The 15,681-nt window shown below is 33.5% G+C and overlaps 1 protein-coding gene across 1 annotated transcript in view; it reads right to left on the reverse strand.

The window, feature by feature from the left end:
- LOC126966492 (BMP-binding endothelial regulator protein-like) overlaps window positions 1-15,681 on the reverse strand; it is a 109,831-nt gene that overhangs the window by 71,841 nt on the left and 22,309 nt on the right. The window lies entirely within an intron of this gene.

A 15,681-nucleotide genomic window follows, 5' to 3' on the forward strand; every position in this document is an offset into this window, starting at 1 on the left:
GTGAAACCAAATTTGTCATGTGAGCGTAAACTCAATCACAATACATGTTTTCTCTGAACACATTAAAGCAATCTAATGATAAAGATATCGTACCATTGTATGTTCATGTTTTCCTGGTAACTATAAGTACAAAATGTTTTAACGGAATTAATATATACATATATTTTTTATTAGGGACGAGATGAGCAGGACGTTAAGCTGATGGTAATTGATACGCCCTGCCCATTACAATGCAGTGCCGCTTAGAATTCTCGAAAAACCCAAAAATTCTGAGCGACACTACACTTGCGCTCGTCACCTTGAGACAAGATGTTAAGTCTCATATGCCCAGTAATTTCACTAGCTACGGCGCTCTTCAGACCGAAACACAGTTATGCTTACTCATTACTGCTTCACGGCAGAAAGAGCCGTAATCTAGCCGGCATCCTGTGCAAAGGAGCCTCCCACTGGTAAATAGTATTATATATATAAAAATATACATAGCAAAACTAAATACGGATTTAATAAAACATTCAACCCAAATAAGTTATATTTTAAGCGTGTAACAAGGGCATCTTAGATAAAAAATTACGAATATTGCAATAATGGAAAAACCAAGGTATCATATTCACATAGGTGAATTGCCAGAAACTGTCATAATCATAATGTTAACACCAGGAACAGACATAAACTGATGATGCCTACTACTCGGCTAAGTCGAGTTAGTAAGTCTTTTGTGGGGCGATGTATATGCTTTTACAACAAGATCCTAGAAAATGTTCAAAACAAAAGTATTACGTTATTCAAAAGAATTGTTAAAAAACGTTTGTGTGGTAAAGGTTACTATAACATAAATGACTTTCTTAATGATACCACAGATTGGGAATGGAGTGACCGCCCTCAGGCTATTAAATAATAAGTTTAATTGTACAATATTACTTTGTAAACATATTTATTCGATGAAAAAAAAGCCCGCTGAGTTTGTTGCGCCCATTCTTCTCAGGTCTGAGGCATTCATTTTGGAATGGGTGGTAGTTTTTTGACTTTCAATAAGTGATGTCACATCCTAATTTGAATAAAAATATTTGAGATTTTTTGAAATTGAGAAAACGACCAATATGCTGACTCAATCAGCACATGAGTGGTAAAACATAATAGGCAGAAGTAATATTAAATTTGGAGTAACTTCACATTAATAACACCGTTAATGTTTGCACATTACTCCTTCACGGCAGAAGAACGTCATCCTGATCAACGAAACCTTCTACTCGTTTTAATGTTTCCTCCGTAGAAACAATTTTATAGTGCGGTTAGAGATATGCTATAGTGTAATAAAAATATTTACATGGTATTTTATCGCAGACACAGATGTCGGTATTAAGGGCTCATCCACGCGCAGTAAAATCACTTAAGTAGATTTTTAATTAGTTAATGTGTGTCATTATAATTAAACACATAGAAAAATAATATTCTATAATACTTGTTACCCGTTACTTTGTCCGCATTTACCATATTAGCCTGTTTTCCAATGCTGCCACATGCATAAATTTCATATCAATAAATTTCAAATCCAATGGTTCATAAGATAAAAATCACTGCCACTGTCATGTCGTCCTTTATAAGAGTGAGAAGTTTCATTTCAATTGGGCCAACGGTTCTCAGGTTTTAGATGAACATACATTCTCTTTCATTACACGCTTTTTATTAGCTTCACCTGTATGTATGTTTGTTTGTAACCGACTCATTTGGGTGAAATTTTGACCCACTTTAAACGGCCAGGTTTCGTTCAAACTTCGTAGATTTATCGAGGACCTATGACAATACACTAATTTGATAAAATAATTCAATTTTTCTTATCATTTATATAAAATTCATCTATCGTCTATTAGGCAGGAATTGAAGTATATTTTAAATTTCAACCATTACCTTTAACCGATTTATCTAATATAAGGAAATTTTCGAATACCAAAGATAATTTTTAATTTAACAATGCAAATAATAGTTTAATAAGACCTTAAAATCATGCTGTTATAAATAAATTAAATATAGCAAATATTTTCTATTTTTTTGTTCGTTTTTTTATAAAATGCCTGTTTTTTAGTTTCTTTGTAACTACTATTTATATATAGTTATATAGATTATGATTGGGTACCACATTGGTGCCTTTTCCTGCGGTCAGTGACTATTATGTTTTATTTTGAAGGGCGCAGTGTTTAGTGATATTACTGGGCCAATGAGACTTAATATCTTATAATATCTGAAAGTGACGAAAGCAACCTGAGCGGCACTGCATTGTAATGGGGAAGAGCGAATAACTTACAACTAGGCGAACATAATGCTCGCTTCGTAAGTATTGTTAACCGATTTCAAAAAAGGAGGAGGTTCTCAATTCATCGGTATTTTTTTTATGTGTGTTTCCTCAAAACTATCGACTGGGTGAACCGATTTAAATAATTATTTTTTTATTTGAATCTATTTCTAGTTACGATAATTGTAATTTTTGGAGCCCGTGTCATCAAAGATAGGCTTGTAACTACATACATAGTTATAGGTGAGACGTGCTTGAGTCGTGAGGAGGTGAGAGGCGAGAGCGGGTCGCGGAGGAAGGACACCGATTCCAAAAATTACAATAATCGTAACTAGAATTATATCGTTTTGGAATAGTGTTTTTGAAGTCGGTTGTTTTTTTGTTAATTTTTTTTTAATTTTTTTTTGATAAAAACAAATTGTTTTCCTGTAAAGTCGTAATAAGTAATTAAATAGTAAAACGATAATTTTATGTATAAGTCTTGTTTTTTATATTATATTAAATGTCTTATTCAACTCTCAGGTTGTGGCTTCATCCACACTCTACAAGCAGTTATCCCGCATAAATTTTGGTTACAAATTTAATTTGTTTACTTAATTTCAGACATGATAATCAAGTTAAAATAACAAATTGTTTAGAAAATAACTTTGTCAAATTTGAAGTAATCGTACATGTTGTACGCTATCCACGTCGTTATCTATTAGTTACTAATTACAAAAACCTTGTTCGTTTGTAAGAGTTCTCGTTTTAGTCTTATCAGAGCAATTATATATGTCATCTCTGACCTCTTCGATGATTGTGGGTTACACATTTCTTCTATTATTACTCAAACAAATTTATGATATATTGTGAATAACTCTAACGGCCTTACAAATAAACTTGGTATAAAGTTATAACTGATGATAAACAAAGAAAATGCAAAATGTTTACAATATCGTTGTCAATACAATGATAATTCTAAAGTTTTCCGAATGACAAGCAGCCTTGCAAATAAACGCGGGAAACGTTATACGTCCGAGCAAACCATTCGTAAGCAAAATTTATACTTGTAAACATTTTACATATTCTTGGTTTATGCTTAGTTATAACTTTATGCCAATTTTATTTGTCACGCCGTAAAATCTTTAGTTTTTGACGTGATAACATCTTGGCGATCAATTGAGTCTTATTGAGAAATTAACGTGAATCGATGTGTCACGTTACGTTTGAGCCGAGCGTGCATGGCTGCTTGAAAATAATTTTATAGTATTAATTAATATTTAAATAAGTGTTAAGTTTTTGCATGCTTTTAATATAAGCTGGATAGACGATACATTGTAATATTTTAGATCTAGACATACCCAGCTTTCTACCAATGGGAGGCTCTTTTGCAAAGGCAGCCCGCTAGATTATGGGTACCATAACGGCGCCTATTTCTGCCGTGAAGCAGTAATGTGTAAACATTATAGTGTTTCGGTCTGAAGGGCGCCGTAGCTAGTGAAATTACTGGGCATATAAGACTTAACAACTTATGTCTCAAGGTGACGAGTGGAATTGTAGTGTCGCTTAGAATTTATAGTTTTCTCAAGAATCCTGAGTGGCACTGCATTGAAATGTTCAGGGCTAATAAATTACCATCAGCTGAACGTGATAAAATAATAGTTATATCTATAATTTGCCTTGTATGGGCCCGTACACGACGTTACTGTGTTCGTTACAATATTTCGTTTCATAAAATCCAATTTACCGCATCATAAGAAGTTTCACTACAAAAATTGCAAATAGATCTATCTAAAAACACAAAGCTTACAGAGACGCTCTATCTTCACCACAGAAGTGATCGTGACTTTAACATAAACAGCCAAACTAGTTCTGGCTAATAAAGCATTCGGTGATCTTTAATTAGGCGTTCATTTCGAGCTATCAATGTTTTATTTCGTGCCATCGTGGGGTCATTAAAATTGCTCCTAATTTAACCGATAATTGTACCCAAATAGTTTTTTCTTTGGCACTGAAGGCCAGTTGTATTTGTAGTAGTGTACTAAATGCCTAGTATAAATATGGGACGCTTTGATCAATTCTTACCATAGTATTTTCTTTGATTAACGCGAGTGTTACACATTTAAATAAAACACTTTTAAAGGATTAAGACGCGTGTTATTATAACGGTTTTACATTAGATGTTTGCGTAAAAGTTTCATTTTATTTTAGTTAACCCGACGTTTCAAGACCATTCCAGATCTTGTTTTCACTGGACTGGGTACTGCAGATAAAGTGAGTCAAAGATAGTATTTGTCATAGTTGTCTTTATATGAAGTTTAGCGCCATTTATTTCGTCGGAGGTGGTATTTGCTGTACACAGATGGTTTTTGGCAAAATTTACTGACAGTGTCCTTTTCTACACTACACATACCAAAAAAGAAAACATCTAATGTAAAACCGTTACAATTACACGCGTTTTAATCCTTTAAAAGTGTTTTATTTAATATCCTACCAGGTAAGCCGAATAATCAGATCGGAGAGCTGTGCGTTATATCACTCTCGAAGCGCCATTTGTTTCCGAAGCAAGGAGTGTAAGTGTTGACGTCATAAATTGTAAACGATTCAATTTTGAGAAATAAATTACTTTTTAAATTTGATAACAATTCAATAACAAAAGGTCGATTTCAGAATATAATCATAATCGTGGAATGGCAATCCGAGATTGATATTTAAATCTATTTTCAGCATATCTTCAATTTTGCCATTTCAATAAACCTATGGAAACTTTTGGTGATCACTGTTTTCAATCCATTTATGGCAGTCACGGACGAGTAAAAAAAGAAGGACTCCGCGCCGTGATATTAGCAAGTGAAGCACCGTTATGCTAGTGTGTGAGCGGTTACGGGCGATACTAGTTACACAATTTTTTCTCCCTTAAATAATCATATATGGCCACAAATACTTACATAGTATCATTTTTACACTTTTTCACAACGCACGACGGTATTTTTAAAATATTTTATGAGACGCAAACTGATCTGTCACAGACGATAACAATTCTCATAATGGCCGACTATCGGCCTGCAGTAGTGTAAGTGTGTGCGTGGGGCTATGTATTTACACGTTAATTGGCTTGTTTTGGTGCTACACTATTATGTAAGGTGACACGGAGTCCTTATTTTTTACTAGTCCGTGATGGCAGTGACGTTTTCGTATTTTTAGCTTTCTTTATCTTGTGGGAGCGGAGTAGTAAAAGACAAAGTAATATAATATTAAAGAATAGAATGAATAAAAACTAGTTATGCTATTCACAAGCAATCAGCACATTTTCTGTATAATAGCATAAACAAACAAAGAAAAAGGTCCCATAGATCCGTTATTGAAATGTCACAGGCAGTAAATAGTTTAAAATATTCGCTTAATTCAATTCGCTACATTTCCTGTGCTCGTTCTTCTTAAGTCTGAGGCAAAATTTTTCGAAGTGTTGGTAATTTTTGACGTTCAATTAGGGATTTGAAATGCTATTTTGAATAAAATACTTTTCAAATGATTGAAACGCGTGTAGTTGTAACTGTATTTTTTACATACTTTATTAGCGTAAAGTTAAGTAAAGTCCTGAAACGTAATTCATAAATAAATTATAAAAATGTAACTTTTACGCAAATTACTTATGTAAAAAATACAGTTACAATTACACGCGTTTTAATCGTTAAAAAAGTATTTTATTTAAATTTGTAACACTCGCGTTACTCAAAAAAAATACTATCCTATTTCGAATAAAAATATTTGAATTTGAATCGCGTTCCCCCAATTTTGAATTGCACATTTGAATCCATAAATTTGAATATAGGAATCAGCTGTTAATGATTTTTAATTCCAAATAGTATATCAAAATCAGCTGTAAGTCTATCACACTTTTAGACATAATATTTCAGACAGAGTTGGTAATCTTATTTATATATATAAATTACGTGACACGTTGTTTGTCCGCTATGGACTCCTAAACTAATGAACGGATTTTAATGGGGATTACTTTATGGAGTGCAGTTTGTGTGTCTGTGCAGCTTGAGAGGTAGGATAATTTTTATTTCGATTTGGGACCCATAATTATTTTTATTTTCAATATTTCCATACAAAACAATTGTAAGGACATATATTCTATGAGAAAATTTATTGACGCACGGTTTGACAGTTCTGCCGTGAAACAATTTCATTATAACAACAGGGAGCATATTTTACGAAATATTATTGACAATTCATAAAAAAATAACAGTATTTTATTTATTATGTACAGAGCAACGTCTGTCGAGTCAGCAAGTTATATTATAATTTTGAATTTTATTGTTCTTTCTTAAAAACATTAATAAGAAATAACTATGAAGGTCAGCCGAGCATCAATAAAACCGATGAATATAAATGGAATTCTTGAACCAAAAAGGAATTTCCCATTTTTTGTTCATCATTGTAATTTTGTCGTATTAAGATAAGTTACTAATGTGTATTGAATATTTTTAGCTATGAAAAACTTTTTGCGTGTCTTATGATCTGATATCATCAGATGAGACTGCAGGCCTGCAAACCCTAGTATAAAGCAGTTTAATAGTCTTATCAATAGGCTTATTATATACTCGCTGACCCTTCAGGCGTTGTTTTGTACATTTATATATATATAAGAGATTTCCACGTATATAGTCACTCATCACGATATCTCTGGAAGCATTAAGCGTAGAGACTTGAAATTTGGTAGGAATATTCCTTTCGCCGAGTAGACGTCAGCTAATTTTACGAAATTCCACCCGCAAGATTTTTTTTAAATATGAACAGAACAACGTTTAACGTGTCGGGTCAGCTAGTAATAAATAAAACACTGTATTTCATGAATTTGTCAATAATATTTCATAACATCAAGAATGATTTCGTAAAATATACTCCTGTGATTCTAAACTCCTGTTGTTTTAATGAAACTGTTTCACAGCAGAACTGTCAAACCGTGCGTCAATAAATTTTATCATCGAAAATATGTCCATACAACATAAAAATTTGAAATAAGCTGGATTAATATAAATTAAGACTAGCGTATATACGATCTGACAGCAGGTAATGCGTGACAATTATAATTACCATGTGTGCGTGGTAGTGGTTTAATATTCAAAATAGTAAGGAGCTAATGCCATGCGTGGCTCACTGTTTAAGACTTGCCAATCAAAATCAGTTACAGTAAAAACAGATTCGCTTACCTTGTTTATCATTCTATAACTTCGTTATAGATATTCTTCTCTCTCGTATGCTTCCTTGTAAATACGTTATTTATTATAATATTGTCTTGTATCAAATGCATTGTGACTTATAAACATTGATAAAAGTCACATATGGTTTGGCGGGAAAAGTAAAAGTTTCCTTCGCTGTTGTTTTTTTTTATTATTTATCTGGACAAGGCCTATCCTATGTCTAAGCCATCTCAAATCAAATCGAGACATTCATTACTCGATACTAATAATCCTTTTCATCTACTTAACTAACTTTGTAGTTATATCACATGACAGAGAAGTACATGAAAGGGGTCAATGATTTTTAACACGAAAGAACCGAGGGCGTTTATGATCTTAATTATCAAAGTTATGGAAAACATGAGCTTTGTTTGTGAATATCATTATCATCGGACGAAAATAACAAAAACATATTGGTAGTGAATAGAAACGTGTGAAATGTTATAGGAGTTCAAAGATGACCAAAATAAGTTATACTTAGGCGCGTTATGAAATATAACAGTGAAATTTTAAGATGCGCGCGTAACTGTCACTGTAATACAAAAGTAACAGAGTGAAGTTGGTTCCTAAAATTTTCTGACGTTTGCCACATTCGTTATTTTTTTTTTGGTTTCTTCGTCTATTATTTGGACAGGCAAAGGGTTAAACCCCATACAGCCGTATTCGTTATTTAATAATTAATTGTCAAAGCCACCTTTGCAAGATTTTTACAATATTATACAAACGTAGAATAAAATGAGGAAAAAATAATTTTAATATTTTTTGCTTTGTCATGCTAAAGAAGTACAACTTCTTGCGTGCATACAAAAGTTTACTTTTATTACAAACGCAGTTATATTGAAAATCAAATTCAAATATTTTTTTCAAAATAGGATGTGACATCACTTATTGAAAGTCAAAAAAAAACTACCATGCATTCCAAAATGAATGCCTCAGGCCTGAGAAGAACGGGCGCAACAAACTCAGCGGGCTTTTTTTTTCATCAAAAAATATGTGTACAAAGTAATATTGTACAATTAAACTTATTATTTAATAGTCTGAGGGTGGTCGCTCCATTCCCAATCTGTGTTATCATTAAGAAAGTAAGGAATGTTATAGTAACTTTTACCAGACCAACATTTTTTAACAATTTTTTTGAATAACGTAATACTTTTGTTTTGAACATTTTCTGGGATCTTGTTGTTAAAGCATATACATCGCCTCACAAAAGACTAACTAACTCGACTTAACCGAGTAGTAGGCATTATAAGCCTATAAAATGGGAAATCGTTTTCGGACACTTTTATCGAATGTTTTGGCGCGCCGTGATATTGTCGTTAAAAAATTGACATTATAATTGCCTACTTGAGATTATCAAGAATTTTGCCAAAGTGTACAATTAAGCCACGCCGGATGTGCGTGGTATCTAATGACGTTTAATCTATAAAATAGTACACAATAAATACCAACGATGATATTGGAACAAAGCAATGATTGTCGTCAATTCTTCTGATAAAGGAACAATTATGGCGTAATATATGCACTCAGACTACTACGATATTAGCGATGACCTATAAGTAGATAAAACGCAATTTTTCACATACATTATGTTGTAATCTTTTGAATTATCTTACACAAAATATAATCATTATTCCCGCAGACTTTGTCTTGATATTTGAGTAAATTCCGCCTGATTATAAATTTAAAATAATTCAATTCTATAAAGAAAAAATTTTGGAGTTATAATAATATTCAAATTCAAATATTTTTATTCAAAATAGGATTCAAAATCACTTATTGAACGTCAAAAACTATCACCAATTTAAAAAAAAACTGCCTCAGACCTGAGAAGATGGGCGCAAGAAAGTCAGCGGGCTTTTTTTTATATAAAAGTATGGATTACAATGTGAAATAAAAAATACATATTTATTGCATTTAACACGATATTTCACTGTCTCACAAGAATGTAAAATAGAATTTCGAACAGCATTTTTTGGAGTCGAGACATTTTTCCGTTACAGTTTCTTGGGATTTATATTTTTCAAGGCGGGCGGCACCTTTCGTACAAGCCAAATATTAGGTACATACACTCGCCATGCGTGACTTTGAGCGGGATAGCTCCGTCTAGAACAAAACAACCCAAGTGGCAGGCATTCGTCGTCGATACTTATAAGAAGTAAGCTGGTAGCATATACAAATAATAGTATTTTATTAATATTAAAGGAATTAGGTTTTTTTTATATCCTTTAACTATTAACCTCTTATTCACATTCTCGTTTCCGTTTTTTCTAGCATCAATCTTGTTTATTTGCTATGTTTAGAGTTTAACCAAAACCTCTGGACGTTTCTGATGCTTTAATAAAGGTTTTTGAAATAAATATTTATTCCAAACAACTACGGTACTCAAACAACAATTCAAACTGTTACGATATTGTTAAATATTAACATTTTTTTCTATAGCTATATATTTCTACATAAAATATATTCTCTATACTATTAGTATTTGTCATTTTTTGAGTAAATTCCGAGTTAAAAGTTCAATTACTGAACTGTGATAAATAAGCAATTGTGAGGCTACATTCAATGCAATCAACTACTCCAAAATTTGTAAATGATTTTAAAGTGAAACTTTTATTACATCGTCTCAAACATTTTCGTCTGTGTGTTGCATGTCGCGTGACGGTCGGGCGGCGCCTATAGTTCGCAGCAGCTGACCGTGTAGTGTATACACTATTACTCATTTTAACCAGGGCTAAGACACAGAGTTCAATAAAAATCTTAGTTGGAGACTTAGTCAGATACTTTTATTATTTCCTATTATCATTCCAATTTTCCAAGTATAAAATTAAGATTGATAAAGCGATTTTTATACCCTTAATGGAATATTATTCCAAAAATTTTTATTTAAGTGTCTATAATGTGAAAAAAAGTTTCACTTTTACCGTGGTTTCATAAAACCACACAATCCTTCATTTCACCAGATTCACTATTATATTCATAGCCACCACTATTGTTAAATATATATATTTTTTTAATTTTTTACTTCTTTTTTATTATTTTTTGGAAAATGACTCCTGAAATAAGTTGTACATTAAATAATGTTTGTATAGATTAAAGTATTACTTTTTTTGATGTAACAACTTTTGGTTGTCCTAATTAAATATAAATAAATAAAAACATATTACATATTTATAATTTTACAAACATAACAGTTCTAATAATGTGTAGGTAGGTAGGTTCTATAAGAGGAATGCACATCATTTATCCATAATAATGTACAGTGTACACCTACCTTTAAAATTATCATACGCAAAGTATAATAAATGTTGTCTAAGGTCTGGGTATTGTTATGCTATTTTCTTACATTAAGGATTGATCTCCACTGCGCTCCACTAGATACCGTACTACCTAAGAACAATAGCTTTTTTATTACGGCAACTATTAGATGCTTGTGTGCGTGGCATCTTGATACTCAATGGCAACTTTTAAATTTTGTAAAATACGTTTCGTGTTATTTTACATTGAAATTAATGAAACACAAAACACTTACTGATGATATGTGATACCAGTGTCTTTCTTATTTCTTGTAGTATTATTTTTACAAAATTTTACTTAGCAAACCGGTATTTTAGTTTCAATTATTAAGAAAGTTTAACAGAACATGTGGCACGACAACGTCGCACATTGACTGGCTCGCCAACTTATTAGCCCATACGTAGTATTAGTTGTACGTAGCACTTTCCAACTACGCCTGCAGTGTATAGTTGGAGCGCAGCGGAGACCAATCGTTAATCTATTTTATTTGGAATGTAGAAAAGATTAATCATAATAAAATACTGATAAAAGAACAGTCATTCCGCCGAATTCCACCTTCGCACGACACGCCACAAGTTAGGATATCATCCTCACCATCTGGATGTGTGGCGGTCCTCCACAGTGCGGTTTTCAAGGAGCTTTCTTCCACGTACTACAAAGCTGTGGAATGAGCTTCCTTGTGCGGTGTTTCCGGGACGATACGACATGGGTACCTTCAAAAAAAGCACGTACACCTTCCTTAAAGGCCGGCAACGCTCCTGTGATTCCTCTGGTGTTGTGGGAGATTGTGGGCGGCGGTGATCACTTAACAACAGGTGACCCGTACGCTCGTTTGTCCTCCTATTCCATAAAAAAAAATATGGCGTATATACATACACTATTTACCGATTCATAATTGTGAAAGAGTGTAAGTAGTTGTTTCGAGTTAGCTTATAAATCTCCCCAACGTTTGTAATATGTTATGTGTTATATGTTATTTTTTAACCTAAACAAATACATACATACACAATTCCATCTATTTTGTTAATTACGAAATCTGTAGAAGTTAAATATTACAATAATTTTATCGATTTTTTTCTGTTCTTGTATTGAAATTACGCCACAGCAGAACTGTCAAACTTTGTATCAAAATGTATCTTAAAGAATTGTTCATCCCTACTAATATTATAAATGTGAATGTAAGTTTGTTTGTTACGCTTTTACACCGGAGCTACAGAATCGATTTTGATGAAATTTGGTACAGCAATAGACTAGAACTTGGGATCCGACACAGGCTAAATTTTATCCCGGAAAAATCCATGATTCCCACGGGATGTGCGAAAAATTGAAATTCACGCCGACGAGCTATGGCTATATCAATAGTAGGCTTAATTTGCAATAGCAATATTCCTCGACATACGATTTATATAATACGAGTACGTTACTGGGATAGGACACGAGATAATATTCAATTCCAAACTTGCTAAATTTTTTAAAAACCCTTTATCCACGTGGATGAAGACGCGGGCATCAGCTATTACAGAAATAAAATTTGATATTAAATAATATTAAGAGACACGCCTCGAAAAATAATCCTATATCTCAAGTTGAATGAAAGTGCAGTGTTTAGTCTTAACATCTATTAAAATATCTGCTTACGATATCAAAATACCACTAGATTTTTTTTAATTTAACTAATTTTGACTGGCACATAGCCAGCTCCTGTTATAAAATTTTTTTTTTAACTAAATAACAACCTACTTCACAAACTCCATTCCAAAACAATAGATATAATATGCACTAAAAAGTATAAAAATAATAACGTATTTGTATTCAATCTAATTGTAGAACCTCCTCCTTTTTTGAAGTCGGTTAAAAAGTAACTCGAGTTATTTTTAAGACCATGACATGAAACTAATTAATAGCGCGACTACTCGCGTAGATTTAGGTAATCCTATCCTACCTAATCTACGCAAGTAGTCGCGCGCGGCAGCTAGTAAGTAATAATATGAACGCGATAGGCTTTCAAATCTCAACTGACGATGTGGACGTTGGCTCTGTCAAATCTCTGCAGGCAATGTCCGCGTCACCTACATACTTAGAACTTTCACATGAGCAGCGATGACGCGTTAAGTTATCGTACGCAAGGTCGCCGTAAGGCAAACCACTCGACGGATAAAATTCTTTCGAGTAGCGGTAGTAGTGGATATAATATTTCACGCGTACGCAACACTTACTACTCAATGCTCTAACTGTACACGGATTACGAAATAAGATCGAGTTATTGTTCCGAAGTTGGACGAGCCATTTGTGGTCTTGGTAAGGGTGTCCTACCCTACATCGGTCCTTTAATATGTAACTGACACAGGTCCAGCTTTGCTTTGCAGAAGAGGGCTATTCGCGCTATTTTTAACCTAGGTCCTAAAGAATCATTAAGAGAAAAAATTAAAGAAATAAACATTATAAAATATTCTTGATAATGTTCTACATGTTCATAAGCACATTGAGAAATTTGCTAGAAACTGTGACAATAACGAGGAACAAACATAAACCTGTTATGCCTATTACACGGTTAAGTCGATTTAGTAAGTCTTTTTTTGGGCGATGTATATGCTTCAACAATATGATCCCAGAAGATGTGTTACGAAATTTAAAAGAATTGCTAAAAAACTTTATGTGGGAAAGGTAACTATAGCATAAACGATTTTCTTAATCATACCACAGACTGGGAATGAGGTGAACACCCGCAGGCTCTTTAATTTTAAATGTTTATTGTACGATATAACATTGTAATCCGTATTTTTATAAAAAAAAGCCCGCTGTGTTTCTTGCGCCCGTTCTTCTCAGGTCTAAGGCTGTCATGAATAAAATATTTGAATTTAAAAGCAGAAAGAAGTTGGTACGCGCCACGCTGTATAACTGTCGTTGAAATATAACTTTGTTGTAAGTTGTTTTATTGGCAAATTTTTATTGTTAGTAATTGAAGTCGTAGCTATAAAATAAGCACGGAAATAGCCTACTCGATATGACACTTTGACTGTGACTCGGTGTGTATAATGTGGGTGTACTCTGGGCACCTGCATGGCCGATATCTCCAACACCGGTAACACCAAACCACATCACACACTGTGTCACACCAGGAGGCTCCTTTGCACAGAATGTCAGCTAGATTATGGGTACCACAATGGCACCTATTACTGTCGTGAAGCAGTATTGTGTAAACATTACTGTGTTTCGGTCTAAAGGGCGCCGTAGCTAGTGAAATTACTGGGCAAATGAGACATAACATCTTATGTCTCAAGGAGACGAGTGCAATTGTAGTGCCGCTCAGAATTTTTGGGTTTATCACGAATCCTAAGCAGCACTGAATTGTAATGGGCAGAGTGTATCAATTACCATCAGCTGAACGACTTGATCATCTCGTCCCTTTTTTTCATAAAAAAACACACACAGTACACTTATGTGGTTCTGGGGAGTCTCTAATAGTACATTTTGCAAATTCTTAAGGAACCAGTAAAATCTTGAACCACATACAGTCTGTCTTTACCAGGGCATCAGCAAGCTAAGCTGCACCTACTATGGACAAAATGCGGATTGTCATAGATTCCTCTCGATCCCTCGGAAGCTGAATAGGCATCTAGCCAAAATACGTTTTAGTGATTCTAGTCAGTGCAGGCTCTGCCGCAAAAATCTTATGACACTTCACAATAATAAGATTTGAGGATTAAAATTTTAGCAGAACCAGGAAAAAACATACCTGTAAACCTTGAATAAATACCCATAATTTCCAATTTTTCGAGGGTATCGGATGTGGTCCAGAACATGCACATGGCACAATAGATACAAGGATTTGAGTGCATCAACCACTAAAGCATAAAAAAAAACTATTTTTGGTAGTGATTTTATTAAACAAAAACAGAACAGTAATGTTATAAACCTATGAATATTCTAGTTCAAAACATTTACGTTTTGAGCTAGGATAGGATTGTTAGTCAGATACGGAGATAGTAAGTAAGCTATAAAATAGTACAATATAAATACAAAAGGAGATATCGTATTACTTAAGGCGCTCTGCAGACAGAGTTACTTTTGTTAAAGAAATCATCAATTTGGTTGATGAAACGCCTAATGATGTACCCTGCCCATTACAATGCAGTGCTGCTGAGGATTCTTGAAAAGAACAAAAATTCTGAGCGGCACTACAGTTGCGCTCGTCCCCTTGAGACAATAATATGTAACATAACTGCCGACATCCTGTGCAAAGGAGCCTCCCACTGGTAAAGAGCTCTTCATTTTAATATGGGTGGAGTATCACTTGACATCAGGTGGCTTTCTCGTCTCATAACTTTTTCTCATAAAGAAACACTTGGCGTGCAAGCAAGACTGGCACTGCGAGGATTTTGAATGGCACGATTGATGGGGATATTATATAATTTATAACCACTGATGTACAATAAACAAACAACTTGACTCACAATCACCCATTAAAAGGTCACCAAAAATGTACAAGCTGCGTTGTATATACGTATACATTAATTTATACAGATAACATTTGAACATTTATTCAAATTAACACCTTATTTGATGGCAGTAATGTTCAAAGTCTATTGTATCCGCTCATTAAAAATAAAAACAATACGTTAAGTGCGAGACGAGCGCGAGCACGAGGCAAGAACATTTTATTTTAGCAATATAAATGTAATCAAAATGATTAAAAACGTCAAGTTAGTTACACAATTTACACGAAATACAAATCCTTATTAAGTTTGAATATGCTGTTATTTGGAAAGTTTCATCAATAAACACTTTTTAATTGCACGACGTTGTATTCAAAGCACGGTCGAAACACAACTGAACGAAATCTTCGGCAGAGTTTTTGCTTCAGGCAATTTT

This window comes from Leptidea sinapis, chromosome 10, assembly GCF_905404315.1.
Source record: "Leptidea sinapis chromosome 10, ilLepSina1.1, whole genome shotgun sequence".
Taxonomy (NCBI): domain Eukaryota; kingdom Metazoa; phylum Arthropoda; class Insecta; order Lepidoptera; family Pieridae; genus Leptidea; species Leptidea sinapis.